The sequence below is a fragment of the Hoplias malabaricus genome, chromosome 9 (assembly GCF_029633855.1).
Source record: "Hoplias malabaricus isolate fHopMal1 chromosome 9, fHopMal1.hap1, whole genome shotgun sequence".
Taxonomy (NCBI): Eukaryota; Metazoa; Chordata; class Actinopteri; order Characiformes; family Erythrinidae; genus Hoplias; species Hoplias malabaricus.
Genome location: NC_089808.1, coordinates 9,575,213 through 9,592,995, shown reverse-complemented (window position 1 = coordinate 9,592,995; position 17,783 = coordinate 9,575,213). Strand labels below are relative to the sequence as shown.

The following is a 17,783-nucleotide window of genomic DNA, read 5'->3' as shown; positions in this document are numbered from 1 at the left end:
TCAGGGGTTTACTGTACACACACCGACCTAAGCCAGGGACAATCATGGACAGCAGCCGGTCAGTCATACAGGGTTTGGCGACAATCGCAGGCATGATATGGGTCGTAAACATCTGGTGTGTAATGGAAATCATTCCTCCTTCTCGAGGTGTGTTTGTTACGGTAACAGAGGGAAGTCATAGACAGATCTATTGAGATTTTGCTTCTGGCTGTACACCTCTTGAATATATGCTCTGTCTTGTTTTACATTCCACTCGCTGATAACCTGCAGGCTGATACGGTTGGGGGAAGTCTAAAGACTAAGATCAAATGCAGGGTCATGACAATTTCAGCCACAACTTGGAGAGGATTTTTTTTTCTTTTGTTAGTTTGCTGTGCACAGATGCAGTGATTGAGCTCATTCATTTGGGCATGAGGAGCATCTATCAACACAAACTGTGAAATAAAACCAGCCATTTATTTATTTATTTTTGATCTGAAAACATGGCATGAAAGAAGTCCTGATCTTGTTCTTCAATTTACAGAGGGTTCATACACTTTACAGTTGTCCCGCCTTCTAGTCTGAGTCTCCAATCACAGAGCTCGACCCCCCCCCCTTATGCCAGAGCACAAAGACACAAAAAGAGAGAAACAAGCACACTGCGTACGGACAATTATGAGAACTGAGAAGAAAGAAAACAAAGTAAAAATGAATAAAAGTCAGAGCTTCGTGCGCTGCTCCTCGCTCCTGGGCACTCGCGCTTGCGTGGAGTTGTGGCTCAATGTCATTTAAAGGAACAGGTGCTGAAACCGGTGGTTCTGGGACAGGGCTGAATAGACATTGGGAGAATGGGTCTGAGGTGTGTGTGACCCTCGGTGTAATTTAACCAAAACTGGCCCGAGAGCTATGTTCACTTGAGAGAAAGGGGTAGAATATGTCCTCTTTTAAGCTCCGTAAATTGGTTAACAGTTCTGTTAGGTTTAAGGTGGTGGTTAACTGAGAATGGGTCGGTCACATTTAGTTTGTAGCAGTTATTTAACTGACCACAATGTAGTTCCACAGCTAAAGTTATGACACTTGTCACAAAATGTTGTCTTGTTGTTTGACATCTTCCTTTGTAGCAGTACCAGATCTACCCTGCTGGCTGCAGTTGATTCCTGATTAGGAGCTTCTTTTTAGCGAAGCTCTCTTTCTGTGTGTGTGTGTGTGTGTGTGTGTGTGTGTGTGTGTGCACACGCTACACACTGTAGGTGTACAGTTGTTTCATGCTCAGCAGGACAGCTCATCATCCTTCTGTCGGTTTATGCAAAGCTGAGGTTTAAAGGCGGCTCCCCTACCCCATAGAAAGCCAACATGACCCACAGTGAAAACCTCTGTACTTCCCTTCAGCATTTCTCTAATCCTTCCTTCTGCTCTTCGCCCTCCGCGCACCGACTCACGGGGGACAGACCGCTACAGAGCTGAGACTTCGGTCTGTGATGTAAAAGCGGCATGCAAGCTGTTCTAAGAATGCTTCACAATCCAGAATCACATGTTTAAGAATTCCAGAACTACGATCACCACAGACCCCCACCGACGAGTACAGTGGGTTCAGAGAGGTTTCAATCCACTCTCATAGCTCTTGGGACCTCTGCGCTTTTAACAATAGCTTCAGAGGATCTCAGAATAATTCCCCAAATAATAAGGATTTAGATTGATTTGTGAGTAATCAACATAAAGTTGATTTGCAGAGTGTTGTTCAACCTCTTAACCCACCGATGGGAACCCTCAGACATAAACATGGTCAGGAGGTACATTAGGAGCTCGTAAAGAGTCATCAAGCATCAATGTGATCATCAAAATGCAAAAACAATGCATAGCAGTGTTGACACAAACAGAGCTCAGGCATTAAGGCTGCACAATGTATTGTTTCAGAATCATCATTGCAATGCGTGCATGCACACAGGGTGTGATATGCCGACTTCTGTTGACCGTGCAGGCTTAGACATGTCAGAATGGAGATATAATTTAAAATAGATGGAAATGAATAATACGTTTTTCAACGTGCATTGAATTTATCTTTATATCTTTGTTTTATTGACAAAGAGAAAAGAAAGAAGGACTCTGCAGACACTGTTCTACTGCCTGAACAGAGCAGAAGAATAGAAGGGGCAGAGGGGTGGAAGAAATGCTGAGAAAATGAGAGGACACGGATATGGCACCTCTCCGACTGCGTAAACAAACTTTTGAAGAAGTGCAGTCCTAAACAACTATGACCACACCTGTTTTTATTTATTTATTTGTTTTATTTTTGTATTACTGTTGAACCAATCGTGTATATAGCTTCTTTTACAACTCTCTTTGTGGCATGACACCAATGGAGAACTAATGTTTATTAAGATTAAAACTATAATCTTAGATACAGGGTTTGTTGTGAGTGATGTTTATGAGAAAAAAAATGTGAGTTTTATTTCCCAAAACCGTGCAGCCCTGTCTGGCGTGACTTGGCAGCAGTTATGAAAATGTGCTGATACTCTAGCATTCTGTGGTTGGTCATTTGGCCCGACAAGTCATATGACATTTTCCTCACATTATAGGTGGTTCTTTGCCATGTTAAGTAATGAAATACACCGGACTCTCTGTAGGAAAGCTGAAATTGGACAGGCTAGACCAACTTAAATAGCTGCTCTTTAGACAGCTATGGTTCAAGCTGCTATATCCAATGTACATGTTTAATTTCTGTATGAATACAGTTTGCCATGTATGGGCTCCAGCCAGTGGTTCCATACAGTAGTGATCAGTATGGCCTTTATTTGAACAATTTTCATCTTCATAACTCAAGAGCTCACATATAAACAACGTTATTGAGGGTGGCTAAATGTGAAGTGTGCCATTTTAGAGAAAATTAGTGACCAGGGATCGCAGTATCTACAACACAGCTGTAACAAATTTAATTATTGCCTAAAAAGACCAGTGAACCTCTCTGATCTTTCTTGCATAGTGTTGATAAGTGGGACTGGTCTAAGTTCGAACTGCATGTACCACTAATGTACCCCCCCACTCCCTTATTTTCCTTCCTCTCTTACTTTCTCATCGGCCTCTCGTTGTGGGTAATAAAACATGGCAGCGTCCTCTGCTCCCACGGACGCGCATGACATGGCCACAAAGCCGTGCGGCCAACTTATGGTGCTTGGACCCCGGCCTTGTTCCGGATCTCGCTCCATTATCATTGAACTGAAAAGCTTGAATGCACTGTTGCTGGAATGGACAGAGGGGCCCTAAACAGGGTAGAATGAGGGGGTTTAAAGAGGGGGAGGGAGTTTGTGTGTATGTGTTGGGTGGGAGGGGGTGGTGGGTCCGGGTTAAAGGCCGTCTCTGCGCTCCCGGCTCTCTCTGGTCATTCACATGCAGTGTGGCCTTTCTGTTCTTGGCAGGAAATCGGCTACTGTCTCACGGCTCGGCCTGTGCCAAGATCCATCGGCCCACCCTATCAGAGAGAGGGAGAGAGAGAGAGACACAGCCAGACAGACAGAGAGTGAGACTAAGAGGGAGAGAGAGCTTCAGGAAGTGCTTTCATTCACTCAGCTGGGGAAAACAGGGATGGTGAGAATTCGGATGGCTTTTGCGAGAGAGGGTGGGAGCGAGGAATGAGTTTAGTTAGTGCAGGGGAAACAATGCTCTGCTTTCCTTGGCTGAGGGGATATCTGTTTGAGTGTTTGTGATATGTTGGCAAAATGTATGAAATGAGCCTGATATGCTAGTACTGGGCACCTCAAGTTTTAAAGGTACACTAGTCAGTTTAACATAAACAAAAACAGCTAAAATCCAGGAGCAGCTACTGGATTCATGGTCCAGTTCTGAAGGCCACTGCAGCATTAAGAAGGAAATGATTCCAAGTTTTTGAACCAAAAGTAATCTCTGTTCTTTGATGCTACACTGGTTCCCATTGACCCAGATTCTGTAACTGCTTTAGCCATTTGGTTTTGGTTTTTCCTTTAACTGGTGAGCGAAAAGCACAAGAAATTTCACAATAAGCCCACTAACTGCTTCCATATTCAGGGCTGGAGAGAGTCCTTTGTCAGCCTCAGTTGTTTCTTAGTGTTGTTGTCATTAGTGTTAAATTATTGGTGATGTTTGTAGTCACAAGCACCCCACCCTTTACGGTTTCCTCGCCACTAACCTCACAACCTTGTTGTAAAGCTAGGTTGCCTGCAAACTCCACATTAATGGCTTTACTGGGTGCTTGTTAAGCATTTTGGTTAACTTGCAATTACAGCCTTTGTTTAGTGGTAATACAGTATTTTCTGGATTAATAGAATCACCAGTGTGTCTTCAGAGACTGAATCAAAGTCTTGGGTGGGGACTCGGACATCAACAATGCTTGCTTAGAGGTCAAAAAGATCATCTGGAGGACTTGTAGTACTTGCCTTATAATTCTTTGGTTTTATATGAGCCGTGCAGAATGCAAGAAGACAAAATGTTGCACAGTGTGCTAACCGTTAAGACAACACAACGAAGTCACATGATTTTATCTGTGTTGCAGCCGTTAATCAGCAAGCAGGCTGGAGAGGCTTACTTGATGCCCTCAGGAGTTGACAGTAATGCAAAATACACATGCAGGAGCGAAAGCTTATCCACCGCTAAAGACAATCCTTGCAAGTCGAAACCTGAGCTGGAGAACTTCCTACTGTAGTTTACTCAGAGCGTTGCTTCACTTCAACTTGCACTTCATGAGGAATTTGGTCTGGTGGAATTGTTGTGCGCATAAATAGAAAAAATATACAAAAAAAAATTCTAATTTACCATACAGTACAAAGATTAAGGTTGTAAAAGCTACAAAGGTTTTAGTGTTGTGAACATGTGATCACAGTTTCTTTAGGTCTTGTAAGTCAGATTTCACATCAGATGTTTACCTGTTCACAGTATTAGCAATAAGCTAGTTTCCAGTAGTAGTTCCATTTTAGTCTCTGCTTTTGCTTTTATTTGATGTTGTGTGCTGTGTCTGTGTGTTAGCATAGCAACTGTGAACCATAGATGTTTACATTGTGCGTAGCCTCCAGTTTACCTACTAATGCTTAGTCTTTGTGCTCTGGTCTTTAGGATGTGGTTTTTTTTCCTCCCCTTTACAGTCAATATATGAGCTCTTGTGTGAGTCAGCAAGTTTACTGCAGGCTAGTGTTAGCCGGCAGCAGTTAGCATGGCCATGCTGTTTCTTCCATGTGACTCAGATTAACAACAGGTCACTTATGCTTGGCCTCTGGGTCTGTTAGTCAGCTTTCTCATTCTTTAGGATGAGAAATTCTATGACGTGTCAAATATTTCCTCTATGTTGAACTCATTATGAAAATACACTGAAATTAATCACAAACATTTGAGAATGGCAGGAAACAAGTACATTTTATTTTCTATTAGAGAAGGTTTTCACTTATTTTACAATTTCAGCAGATAATTTGAAAAGGGGTGTTTGGTGTCAGTCTAGAGAAGCAACCGGAAATCCCCCCAGCTCCTCCCTCCCCCTGAGCTATGTGTGGAATGTACGCTGGCTGCTTTAGAATGCCAAGCATGTTTGGCTGAAAGGGAAACAGGCAGGAGGGAGATACAGCAGCGCTTCAGACTGAATTAAAGACAAGACTCTACTACAACTCAGCTCAGAGGGCAGAGATAGCAGTTGCCCTGTTGTCACTACCTCTAGCGGGTCAAATGTAGTTCAAGCTAATAGTCTCCCATCTTAATGGGAGACTTGCTAATAACAAAAAGAAAAATGCTAACTTGCTAACTGTTCCTCTTTATTAGAGATGCATTCAGGAATCTGCTTGAGGAGAAATATTTCACCACACCATACCACCAGGGTCATGAGCAAGATTTTGAACACTTCACTTTCCTTTTTTTTTTTCTGTAAAGTGATTCAGAACATCTTGAGTCAGTGTGTTGGTGAAATGTCATAAATGCTAAATATAAACTACTACCTAAATTCAAGTTATTAATCAGGGACCTGTTTATCAAAGTTTTAAGAGCAAAAATATATCTAGGATATTTGTGTGTGTGTATGTGTATATATATATAATATATATATGTATATATGTGTGTGTGTGTGTGTACACTACAATTTTTAGAGCATTGTGCCTCTGGGAGTGAAAAGTTATAGTGCATTAGTTATATTCTATCCACTACACAAGTTTTTACTCATTGCTGTGTGAATTCTTTCCTTTAGGACTCTAAAGACCTTGTGGTCAGTGACAACAGATCTCTGGAGACTACTGTCTAATCGCTCAGTTATGCATTAAAATTTCAGAAGGATTCTGCTAGAAGCACACTCATTCTCTCTCTCTCTCTCTCTCTCACACACACACACCTTTAAAACAAAACACCAAGTATCTGGATTCTTGCAAATCAGCACAAATCTGCACTAGTTCTGTTTTGCTGCCAGAATGTGGATGTCTCTATGTTTTCTTTCTAAACGTCAAACGGCAGTGTGTTTGCAGTATGGCCTCCTTATTCTGTTACAGACATCAAATTGTCTAAATGTGTGGTAGCAACAACATCTTTTTAATCTAATCATCTAATTTGTTTGTGCAGCAGTATTTTGCTGGATTGAACTGACCATTTTTGTATAATTTAGCTCAGGGTTTTGTGGGGGAAATTCACTGGGCACTGGCCCTCACTACAGGAGCCAGTTTGAATGTAGAAAGCATTGGTGCGATTTCTCGCTGACGGAAGCAGGCAAGCTGAACCGAAAGGCCTTTTCAGCTGAGAAATAAACCAGAGCTCCCTTCTGCTAAATCAGGACAGCTCTCTCACTCTCAATTATTTATTCTTACTGCTTTTTAACTTAGAAGTGTAAACTATGGATTTGGTTTGGACTGTACCGGCCTGTTTTGCCAAGAATTCCTGGATAGTTAATAAATTGTCTTAGACGCTATTAATTGATAGTTCGTTCTCCTCAAGTCGGTCAATAGCATTTGTCATTACACTGAGGTTTGCTAGAAATCAACTAAATTGTGAATAATTTGCCAGCAATCCTTCTGTTTTAGCTGTACAGTAACCACATGTTCTTTGTTACTGTACATGACAACTTTGTCCTCCCATATCTTTGGCTTGCAGTGAAACATCTGGTTGCTGTCATTAGTTATTTTAAACGGAAAGCGGGTCAAGCTCTGCACGGTCGTTTTGTATTTGAGATGTTCAGTGGAATCAAAATCAGTAAATTCACTATTCCTCAGGAAAAGAGTCTGTCATTTCAGATCTCAGGCAAATAGTCAAATGTCATCCTCTTGGGTAACCTCTGTATTTACGGTCTTCAGAAGATACGCGTATACAACAGTCCTAGTGCAAAAATGCATTTTTAAAAATGTTATTTTATTGGCCGACACTACAGTATCTAAAACATCCTATTTGATGTTGAAAAGGTGTGAAACCCATAATTACATTTTTCACAGTTTTCTGTGCTCGATCATTGTTAGTCCTCCCCACACTACACAATTCGCCCTGAAAGAAACACCACGCACTTTCAGATTGCTCATGCCCGACAGACTGCACCAGTCCTGAAAACCTTGTGGAGTTTGTTGTGAACTGCTACACTGGGGGAGTAGGCGGGAGTTTCTCACAAACTAGATGTAAACAAACACGGCGGATGGTTGTGAAACAATAAACCTAGCTTGGCTCTCAATAGCTTACAGTCTTTCAGGCATGGTGTTAATAGTCCGGTTCACAACAGGGGTGGCCCCAAATGCACTGGGAGAAGATTGAGGAGTAAAGATTGGATTATGAATGTATTAGATTTACCTATATACTCAAGTTCACTGTTTAAGGAGGTCATCCAAAATACTTTTGGTAGTTGAAATGGCTGCAGAAAAAAAGCAACAGCAGCAAAAAAAGAAAAAACAAGCCCCCCAAACACTAAGAAACCGTGACAATTTCTACATTTTCACATAGAGTGGAGGTAACTGAACTGTGACCACTTGTAAATTAGGTGTAATCGAAATGTTTTATGCTAGAGTTGGAGTGTTTACTGGACAGCGGGGTGCTTGAGTATGTCATTATCACACAGTTCAGCTAGCCTAAATGGAGCTCGTCCATGTGTAATGGAGCCAGATTTTTAGCAAGGCCCTGGTAATCTTTTCCCAACCTGTCGTCCACTGGGCACGTGGCCCTGCTCAGCATATGTCCGGTCAGCGCTGAGCGTGACTACTGGGTCATGGGCATGTGTCTCTGAGGCAGAACCGATGACTCTGCTGATGTTATTAGACCAATACTTGGAGGGTGGGGCACCTTAGAGCAGCGCACTCTCGCAATCCTCCACATTTCAGATGTCTGCTCAACAGACTTTCCAGAGATGCTAATGTGGATTCCTGTTAATGACAGATAGCAGAGGGGCCTGAAAATAATTTACCCTTAAAAAGCTAGCAGTCGAGCAAATGTGGGAGAAACTTGCTAAATTCTAATTCTAACCCTAGCTCTCAAAATAATTTACCTCAGAAGTGTTAATGTTCCTTTCTCATTACTGAATTAACATATTTCTATTAAAAATGCTTAAGTGAACAGTGAATGAGAGCTAATAGGGTTTATCCATAAGAATCATTTGTTTAAAATGCTAATATGCTAATGTGACTGCCAGTGTTTAGTTAGCCGTTTAGTTTTCAAGCTAAATGTGTTAGCCCGTCCCTTTTAGGCTTCATTCATTCTTAGCTGTTTATTATTTTACTGTAATTTTGTTTTATTGTGTTAAAGACCAAACGGAAACCGAACTGCTACCCGAGTTAGCCACGCCATTCCAGGTTTATGCTGTGTGCTGGACACAATTCATGTTTTGTGTGTGAAATATGTTTTTATATCTGCCAAGCTTTGCTGGAACAAGTCTCTCTCTCCCTCTCCCTCTCCCTCTCTCTCTCTCTCTCTCTCTCTCTCTCTCTCTCTCTCTCTCTCTCTCTCTCAGCACCCCAGATGGGTCACATTTGTGTTCTCCAGCCTCCAAACATTCACATTTAACTCTGTCATTTTGGCCCTATATATTTTGCACCTTTGCAAAAGTGTCAGCTGTTGCCTGGGCAACAAATGCTTCGAGCCTCCTGTGCGTTTATAAAGATCTCTTAACCAACAGCATTCCCCGCTTGAGTTTCTGCTTCATCTGTTCTGATACAGTGCTAAAAGAGGCCCTGTTGTTTTGCAGTAGTCATGTAAGTTGTTGAGCATTTGCATAAAAATAATTGTCCAGTGTTTGGTTTGTAATGTTTTGGTTGATCTGCAGTGAACTGTCCTGCTAATGTAGGTAGGTGTTCGTGTCCCTGAACAACCAGTTTACTATTTTTTAAAACATGTAAGCTTACTCCCTCTCACTCAAGGTTTATTTGTTTATATTTTCAATTAGTTAGTTCAGACCAAGCAATGTTATTGGACAAGGGACATTCCATGAGTGCTGACATAGAGTATAAAATTGGGGCTTTTAACTAGACCCATGTACTTAGGCCTGCTGCAGCAAGGAATCACAACAGGTAGTGTTGCTGTCACACAAATCCAGGGACCTGGGGGTTGTGGGTTCGAGCCCCAGTCCGGCTGACTGTCTGTGTGGAGTTTAGTGTGTTCTCCCTGTGTCAGTGTGGGTTTCCTCCGGGTGCTCCAGTTTCCTCCCACGGTCCAAAAACACACGTTGGTAGGTGGAATGGCGGCTCAAGTGTCCATAAGTGTGAGTGTGTGTTGTCCTGTGATGGGCTGGCCCAGATACCCGGAATCACTTGGCACAAGACAGGAACACACCCTGGAGACTTTTGTTTACATATTTTGGCCAGTGTTATTTCTTGGACATTGTACTGACCACGAAAAATTGGCTGTTGTGACATGCTCATGTATCACTCTACAGCCGTGTTCTTTTACATTCTTTAAGCAACATCACACTAGTTTCCAATGGGGAACTCTACAGGACTAGCAGCGACCTTGGGCTTTGGTTGGGTTTACACTATTAGGCTCTGTTTGGACTCGTATTCTAGAATCATGTTTTGGTAACATTTATACACCTGCACTGGCATCAGATGCAGTATGTAACACTGGATTTTAATATTTTCTTAGCAATCTCAAGCAATATAGAGCAGAAGTGTGGACCATTCATAGTCAACAATTCATACCTGTTTCCCAGAGCAGGCCATTGGTGTATTTGTTTCTAAAGTGGCAAAACAAAAACGTACAGCTAAAATTGTACATAGCCATATTGAGGAACATTTTGTGTGTATCACATGGTATTGGTTTTATATTTCTATAGCTGTTTCAGCTCTAGCCGGCTGTTTCTGTCCTGGCACTAATAGTGACGTTGTGTTTAGCTTGTGCAGCACCCATGCTAAAATTCGGCATAATTTTCATTTGAGGCATCTTCCTTCCTTCTTTCGTTCATTCATTCTTTTTCGGTAAATACGTGTTCAGGGTCACAGTGGGTCCGGATTAGGGTTGGTTGATATTTCTGTTATACTGTAAAATGCTGTATTTAAAAATGTGCAAGGTATCTAAAATGTTGATGGTATTTCAAGATTACGACATGTTTGGTGTGTCAGATTTCTGTTCTGTGTGAGATCAAGTTAAGTTCAAGGCAAAATGAGGTCATTAACCCCCTGTGAGGTCATTCAGCCATGTCTGAGGTCATCTGACATGCCTTGATAATTTAACAAATTTCACCTACCTGAAAAGGTTTATTCCCAAAAAGCTACAAATGCTAATATTCAGCACAAACTCAGCAACAATAAAGTGAGAGAAGTCTGTGTTATTCTATTTTTTAAAATTAAATCTAAACATGGACTTCCCATAAATGTGCATATTTTCAAATGTGCTGATATATACTGAAAAAACACATTGTGAACGTTTTTGAAGTCTTCTTTAGATGTCTGAACTTTGTAGACATGGGTGTTGGCTACACACTGGTGTTTACGACTTTCCCAGTTTTTCTTCTATGTTGCTATGAATCAAATGTGACACTGATTTTCTCAAAACCTGTGGCTCACACATTGACTATTCATGAGATAGGGGTTAAACACAGGTGAGAAATATTCTCCCCACTGTCAAAGTTAATGGCCTATTAGCCCCCACCCAATCAGTGAGACCAACGGAATAACTTGCTTGTAAACAGTGGTATTTTAGATATTTCGCAACTGATTTTGGAGAAACAATCCATACATATGAGCTTCAGTCAGAGCATCCAAACTTTACTACAATCAGCTGAGCTCTGTGCCCCTGGGCATTTACAAAACATTTGCTGTTAACTTCATTTATTCCTTCGCTAGAATACAGTACTGACTGTCATGGCGTAGAGTCGAAGCTAACCAGCACCAAATGTGTTGCAGAAACACAAGTCAAATATATTTTACTTACTCATCACAAAAAGAAACCGTTCCTTCAGGCAGCGTGACTGTGCCTTCTTGGAGCTCGGCGTTCGAAAAACACAGCCACGTGCTTTGGTTTATATGACTAAAACGAATGTTTTCACGTTGTAATCCACCAATAAGAGCGGCCAGATTAGCATGCTATTATCATATGAATATGAATGGGTGGGCCATCAAGGGTTGTGGTCCGAGTCTTAGAGAGAGAAGTGCTTCTTGTTACTTATCTTTCTATAACAACCAGGTAAATATACAGGAGGTCCTCGGGTTACGTCAGTCCCGAGTTACGATGTTTCGTGGTTACGAGACATCTCCCATTTACTGTATAAAGCCTTGTTTCCAAGTGGTTTTGCGTCATAAACGTCGTAACGTGAACTTCGTGTTTGGTGTGCACGGCGGAAGAATACACGGTTACGCGGATCGGGACCGAGGAGGATAGGTGTTAGGATAGGATAAGTGCTTACAGTATGTTATTTACGTATAGTATGTACGTATGTTCCGACTTACACTGAAAATTGGTTTACGATGCAACAAAGGAACGGATCAACGTCGTAAGTCGAGGACCCCCTGTACATTTCTTTTCAACCTCCAGATATTTGAAAAGTAGACCCTTTAAGATTTCTGGGGCTATGTTTAGTATGTTTCTAGGACAAGAAGTTGCTGTGTTGTTTAAGTGTATCGACTCCAGAGGGGGCACTGTAGGAGCTCACTGGCTGGTGATGTCACGCTGTGGAAATAAAACACAAGCAATTTTGTGCCAATTACGTGCCAATTTCAGCTTAAAAGAGAGGAAACAAGCTGAAAACAGACATAACATGCAAAGACACATCACTCAGTTGTGTGCTTTGATTTAAGCTTCAGTTTCCTGGAACATGGTCTGTGCTGAGGTGTTTAGCCCTTTTAGCTCACTTAGCAAAGTCTAACTGGCCAGATACGCTTCAAAATGGTCCAGGGCAGTCTTATTTAGCACAAGCTCTGTGGGCACTGCACTCAAAATTCCTTGTCCTGAGCAAATGACAGCATGACAGTGCACACAAGAAGAGTATGTAAGCTGCTCTACGCACTCCATTACTTAAAAGTACATTAGCAGTGTTTTTATTTTAAAATTACAACTTCAATATCATTGTGATATTTCACTGAGCTGTAATATGGAGAATAAAGCTTCTGACTTGTGACAAATGTGTGCATATTTATGAATGCTATTTTTCAGTGCAAGGGACAGCAGAGCAAGAATTTAAATATGTGCTGTCATCATGCAAATTACAGCTAATCGTGAGTTCTTTGAGAAGACAAACTGATCGTCTGTTTTAGTCAAGTACTGGAGTTGAACAGCGAGAGCCCTGCTGCTCTGACGTGTTTTGAAGGTCTAGAACTGTGTATGCAAATGTATTGAAGGCTGCACAGAGCTAGAGGAGCACGACATGATTGCATAAGAGAAGGGGCTTTGTGTTTGAGGGAGGCAGGTAAAGAAAAGTCAAGCAAGAAAATGAAAGGATATAGAACTGGGTCGTGGTGCTAGTTTTTAATAGTCAGGTCAGTTGTATTGAGGAAGTATTTTCTTTTATTTCTTTCCTCTGGACTACTGTATTTCACTTCCGTGTGGGTTATTTTTAAGGGTGGGTGTGTGAATATGAGTGTGTGTGTGTGTGTTAGTTAAAAGGACTATCTTCTCTAATGCATTTGTTCTGCCACATCATGCTTATTTTTATTCTACAACACCCTGGGGAGGCTTACTACAGGCTACGTAAACATTCTTGTTCATATTAATATTTGTTCCCCTTTGCCTTCACTTCATCCAGGCCACTATTTAACACTACAGATGATACAGAGGGAAAATGGTCTGTTATGATATGGTCATGGTTTACTTTATTATCGAGGTGTTTAGTTACACAAGAAAAAAAATTTTGTTCTTTAGCATGTGTTAAATCAACCATTTCTAAAAATTTGTTTGTTTTTTATTTTACATTTGAAATGAATTGCTCATTGTGTGCTCAGTGGTGGAGATGTCATGGTATGTTACTGTGTCATGGCAGGTTACTGTGCAACAAAAATATCTATTATTTATTATGCCTCACCTATCTTCTGAGCTTTTTCATCTAATATTGGGAATAACTAAATATTGTTAACACAATTATTACACTTATTTTTATTTTTTGGGTGGGTGAGGGGACAAATTGTTGAAAAATTTGATAAAAAAAATTATAAATTATACAAAATTATATATATAAACGTTCATACATTTATATGTTAGGCAGCATTTCTATAGTCATTTTATGTTAAAGGCTAAGCACCAGCTCTATGAAAGTGTCAAACAACTAAATACAGTGGAATTTGAGTTCATAACTTGTGTTTATTGATAGTGAGAAAACATGTTATTTCTTACTAATTCAAGGAATAAGGTTTAAAAGACTGCCCCCCCCCACACGGTGTTTGGAAACTCTAATAGGCGTCTTGCCTGTGACGTAGATGGTGGACAACAACTCTAGAAGTTGCACTTAATTTAATGCAAAATGACGAAAAGGTGTGTTGTTTTTGGCTGCAATCATTCAATGTACAGTGGGACATCTGTGCACAAATGGCCCGAAGATCCCAAAATATCCAGAAAATTGACTAAATTTGTCAACTTTAAACGGGCACTTTGGAAAGGACCATCCCCTCACTCCGTTATCTGTAGCTCATTTCACTGGCGCTTTTCCAACAATATGGGCATGTAAGGACACCAACGAAAGGTGTTGAAGAGCCTCTGTAACATGGAGGTAAACAGGGTAAGGACACTCACTTCGCCTGTTTTAGTTGGTGTTAGTTAACATTAGCTTGACTCGCTAAACTCGGTGTCTCAGATTATACTCGGCTACGTAGCTGCATTACGGAGGTTTATAGTGTCGGATGAATTCGAGTTCGACTTCGATCACATTTACAAGAATAACGGTACCTCTACATTTGAGTTTAGCTTATTGCTAGGCTATTGTCATGAATAATGTTGGTTATTTAGCTAGATACTGTCATAACATTCAGTCATAACGGTGTTTTACCGCGGCGTTGTTCAGCTGTTGTCCACCAGTGACGTCACGGTTGCGTTCAAGAATTTCCGTAGCGAGCTCGGGTTTTTCCGTCAATTTAATAAAATTGTCAGTTTTAAAGCAAATTAAGCTGCTATTTTCATTTTAATTCATACTTATATATGTCAGTAACTAAAAAAATGTGAAATATTCATGGAGGTCCATTAAGTGGTGCTTAGCCTTTAAGGCTATCTGTGAGGGCTTCTAGAGGTTGCTTAAAATGTCTGGATATTGCCATCACCACCACTGTGACCCTTCTCATTTGTTCCTTTTGAACGCCACTTTGAATGATTTAATTTCGTGGAAACTTGGAAAAAATGTTTATTTTTTTCTTAAACATCTGCCTTCAAAGAAAATGAGAACAGAATTATACAATTATCACAATTTGTATACTACATTTTATTATACTGTTTGGTCAAACTGTTCATCTCTGCTCACATGCTCCATCAAAGTGAAGGAGCAAGGAGAAGGCTTTAACTGTGCTTGCATGTGCAGTGATGCTGTAGTGCACACTTGCTGGTTTGCATGTGTTGAGGGCTGCTGGGGTTTTTAGGCCCTGCAGTGTCCCATGTGGAACTAAAATAGCGCACCACCAAAAATACATTCCGCCACAGGCCGGGCAGCGCTGATAAACAGCTCATTAATGAGAGAGGTGAAAGGAGGCTTACATAAGTTGATAGTTCAGTGTGACATTAAAAATAATAATCATTAAAAAACAAAATAGTTCACACTGGTTTGAGCTAAACATCGTGTTATGATACTGATTATACATGTGACCCCCTTATGTCTAGTGATTTTATTTTCCCTGAAATTCCAGAGTTTGCATGGAAGTGACATGTGCACTATAATGACTACAGATGTAATACTAGGGTATTCACAAGGGCAGTGTGGCTAAAGCTGACCCATAATACAGAAAGTAAAGGCAACCAACGTAGACGTAGCTAGCTGATAGTGAGCTGATAATATCATGTTTTAATCACCAATTTCTTGTAAAGAAATACATTACCCATAGTGCATATAGCAAGTTCCACCAATCAGAAATGACGATGTTACCATGAAGTGAGGTACCAAGCAAAGATCAGAAGCTTGAATGATAAAATAGCAACACATTTTTTGTTTTTACAGCAAATGTGCACAAAAATCTAACAATTAAAAAGACAAACAAAAAACCCACAACCTGCATAAAGAAATATATTATATATGATTAAGTGAAAAAGTTGTCTGAAATATGTTTGGGAAATGGGGTGAAAATGAAGGTTGAAAACCTTTGCAGTGCTTTATGGGACATGTAGTCCATTCTGACATTAAACACATTAAGCAGTCTGTTACATTTTGGTCATTTTTCAACATTTTTCGGTTCAGACGCAATTTTGTATAAATTCCTGGTTTATCTGTTAGCTGATTGGAATTTTAGAAATGTCTAAGGAGAAAATGAATGGGATTTTTATTTCCGAAAAAGCTCTGTTGCAGAAGAGTAATGTAAAAAATGGAGTTTCTGAATGCTTGTAGACACCTGCTCATGTCTCATTTTCTTCTAAAAGTAGCTATGACTGCCTTTGCACTTCTGGGAAGTCAGTATACAGTATACATAAGTTATTAGAACACCAATGAAAGGATTTTGTGTCATTCAGCCAAGACAGTAAGCCCAAGATGAAGTGTTGATGTTGGATGATCACAAATGCATGCCAAAGATATTGGATAGTGTGTCGTTACCACAGTGAGAACTGCTTTATAGCCCTCTCATTGATTTTTACCGTTGGACAAAATGACCTGCATTCTGTAATTCTGCATTTATTACCCCATGTGAATGTGTCACACCTCTCTCTATGGAATATTTGGGTTAAGGTCTTAGTATCTTTCATAATTATGGTCCTAACACGTAGTGTAGGACCATATTGTAATTGTTAGGATTTTTCTTCTTATTATTATTATTATTATTTTTCTCGGCTAAAATGCAACGTGGAGCAGAAACCGTAAAGCCTAGAAACACCATCTTTGGCAGACTGATAGGGAACCCGTTAAATGACTCAGCCAAGAAAAATTACACTCCTTGGCCCAATGGTGGCGCTATAGTGCAGCCAAACGCAATTAGGTCTGTATTTATTCATGTGTCTGCACCAATGTCAGCACTGAGCGATACGCGCATGAAAAATACGGAAAGTTGGGTCACATTTCCCATGTCTGTGCATCCATTTTTAAAAGTTTAAAATAAAACTAAACACAAACTAAGCACAGTGCTGTGCCCTCATATGCCCCCTTTTTGTGTGTGTGTGTGTGTGTGTGTGTGTGTGTGTGTGTGTGTGGACGAGGGTGGGATTGTGGGGAGAGGTGCTGCTAGTGACAGACAGGAAGCTTTTCTCACCACTGTCACGACTGCAGAGTTTTTAAAAGCTGTCTCTGGCCAGCGCTGGGCGTCATGCCACATTCAGCGCTCATACAGAGCCAGTGCACTGCAGTGTGTGTGTGTGTGTGTGTGTGTGTGTGTGTGTTGCCCTAAAAAACACTGATGCGAGTGAGTTTAATCTTTATTTAGCTCCTTGATAGACTTTCCTTCATCAGGGACGTTTCCCAACCCAGAGTAGATGTCTACCCAATGTCACCAATGTTATTTATTCTCATTTCTTTGGAAGCGCTCAGCACAGCAGCTTTGCGAAAATATATATCCACATCATACTTTCTACAGTATAGCTGTTTGACTTGAAGGCTGCTTTTCTCCTGTGTCTTCTTGGCTTTTCAGGATAGTTAAGAAGACTCCTCATTTAGCAGGTAATCTCAAACACGGGCTGCATCCCCTGAAGAGTATATTCTATGCACTAACCTTAAAAGTGTGAGTACACGAAATATTAACATAAAAAAAGGACATGATGAACTGTTGCTATGACAAAGCATATGTATACCAATCTGCAGCAGAAACATTGTCCAGTTTCTTTTTCAAAGGCTGAAAGTCAAATATCTCCCTCCACACTGAGTAGTGCACAGTGTATGTCAAAAAAAATAACAGTTTCTGTTTTAAAATAGTGCATTGTATGTCAGATAATAAACCTATTTAAATGTTCAATACAAGCTTCAAGTCCCTCTGTCTGACATTTAGTGGATCATTAAATTTATGATCTGTGAAGTGCAGTATGTAGAGTGTAGGCCTCCTGTTGGATTGTGGGACAATAGCTTTACCATACTCAAAAATTGACTGGTTGTAAGTATGCACTGTGGATTTTATCGTACACTCAACTTTGACACTTTTAACTATAACTACAAATTACATAAACACTAGTTTGTACCTCTGGCATTGCAGCTGAAGAAAGAGTAGAGCATGATTTTCAAATGTCTCAGAAACATGAAAACTTAGTGATTTGGAGTGAGCTAGTGATGTTGGATGCTGGAGCTTTACGACCTCTCTTTGGGAGTTGGGAAC

At 40.6% G+C, this 17,783-nt stretch overlaps 1 protein-coding gene across 1 annotated transcript in view; it reads left to right on the top strand.

The window, feature by feature from the left end:
* The window catches only part of phlpp1 (PH domain and leucine rich repeat protein phosphatase 1), a 77,786-nt gene that overhangs the window by 2,251 nt on the left and 57,752 nt on the right, over nucleotides 1-17,783 (top strand). The window lies entirely within an intron of this gene.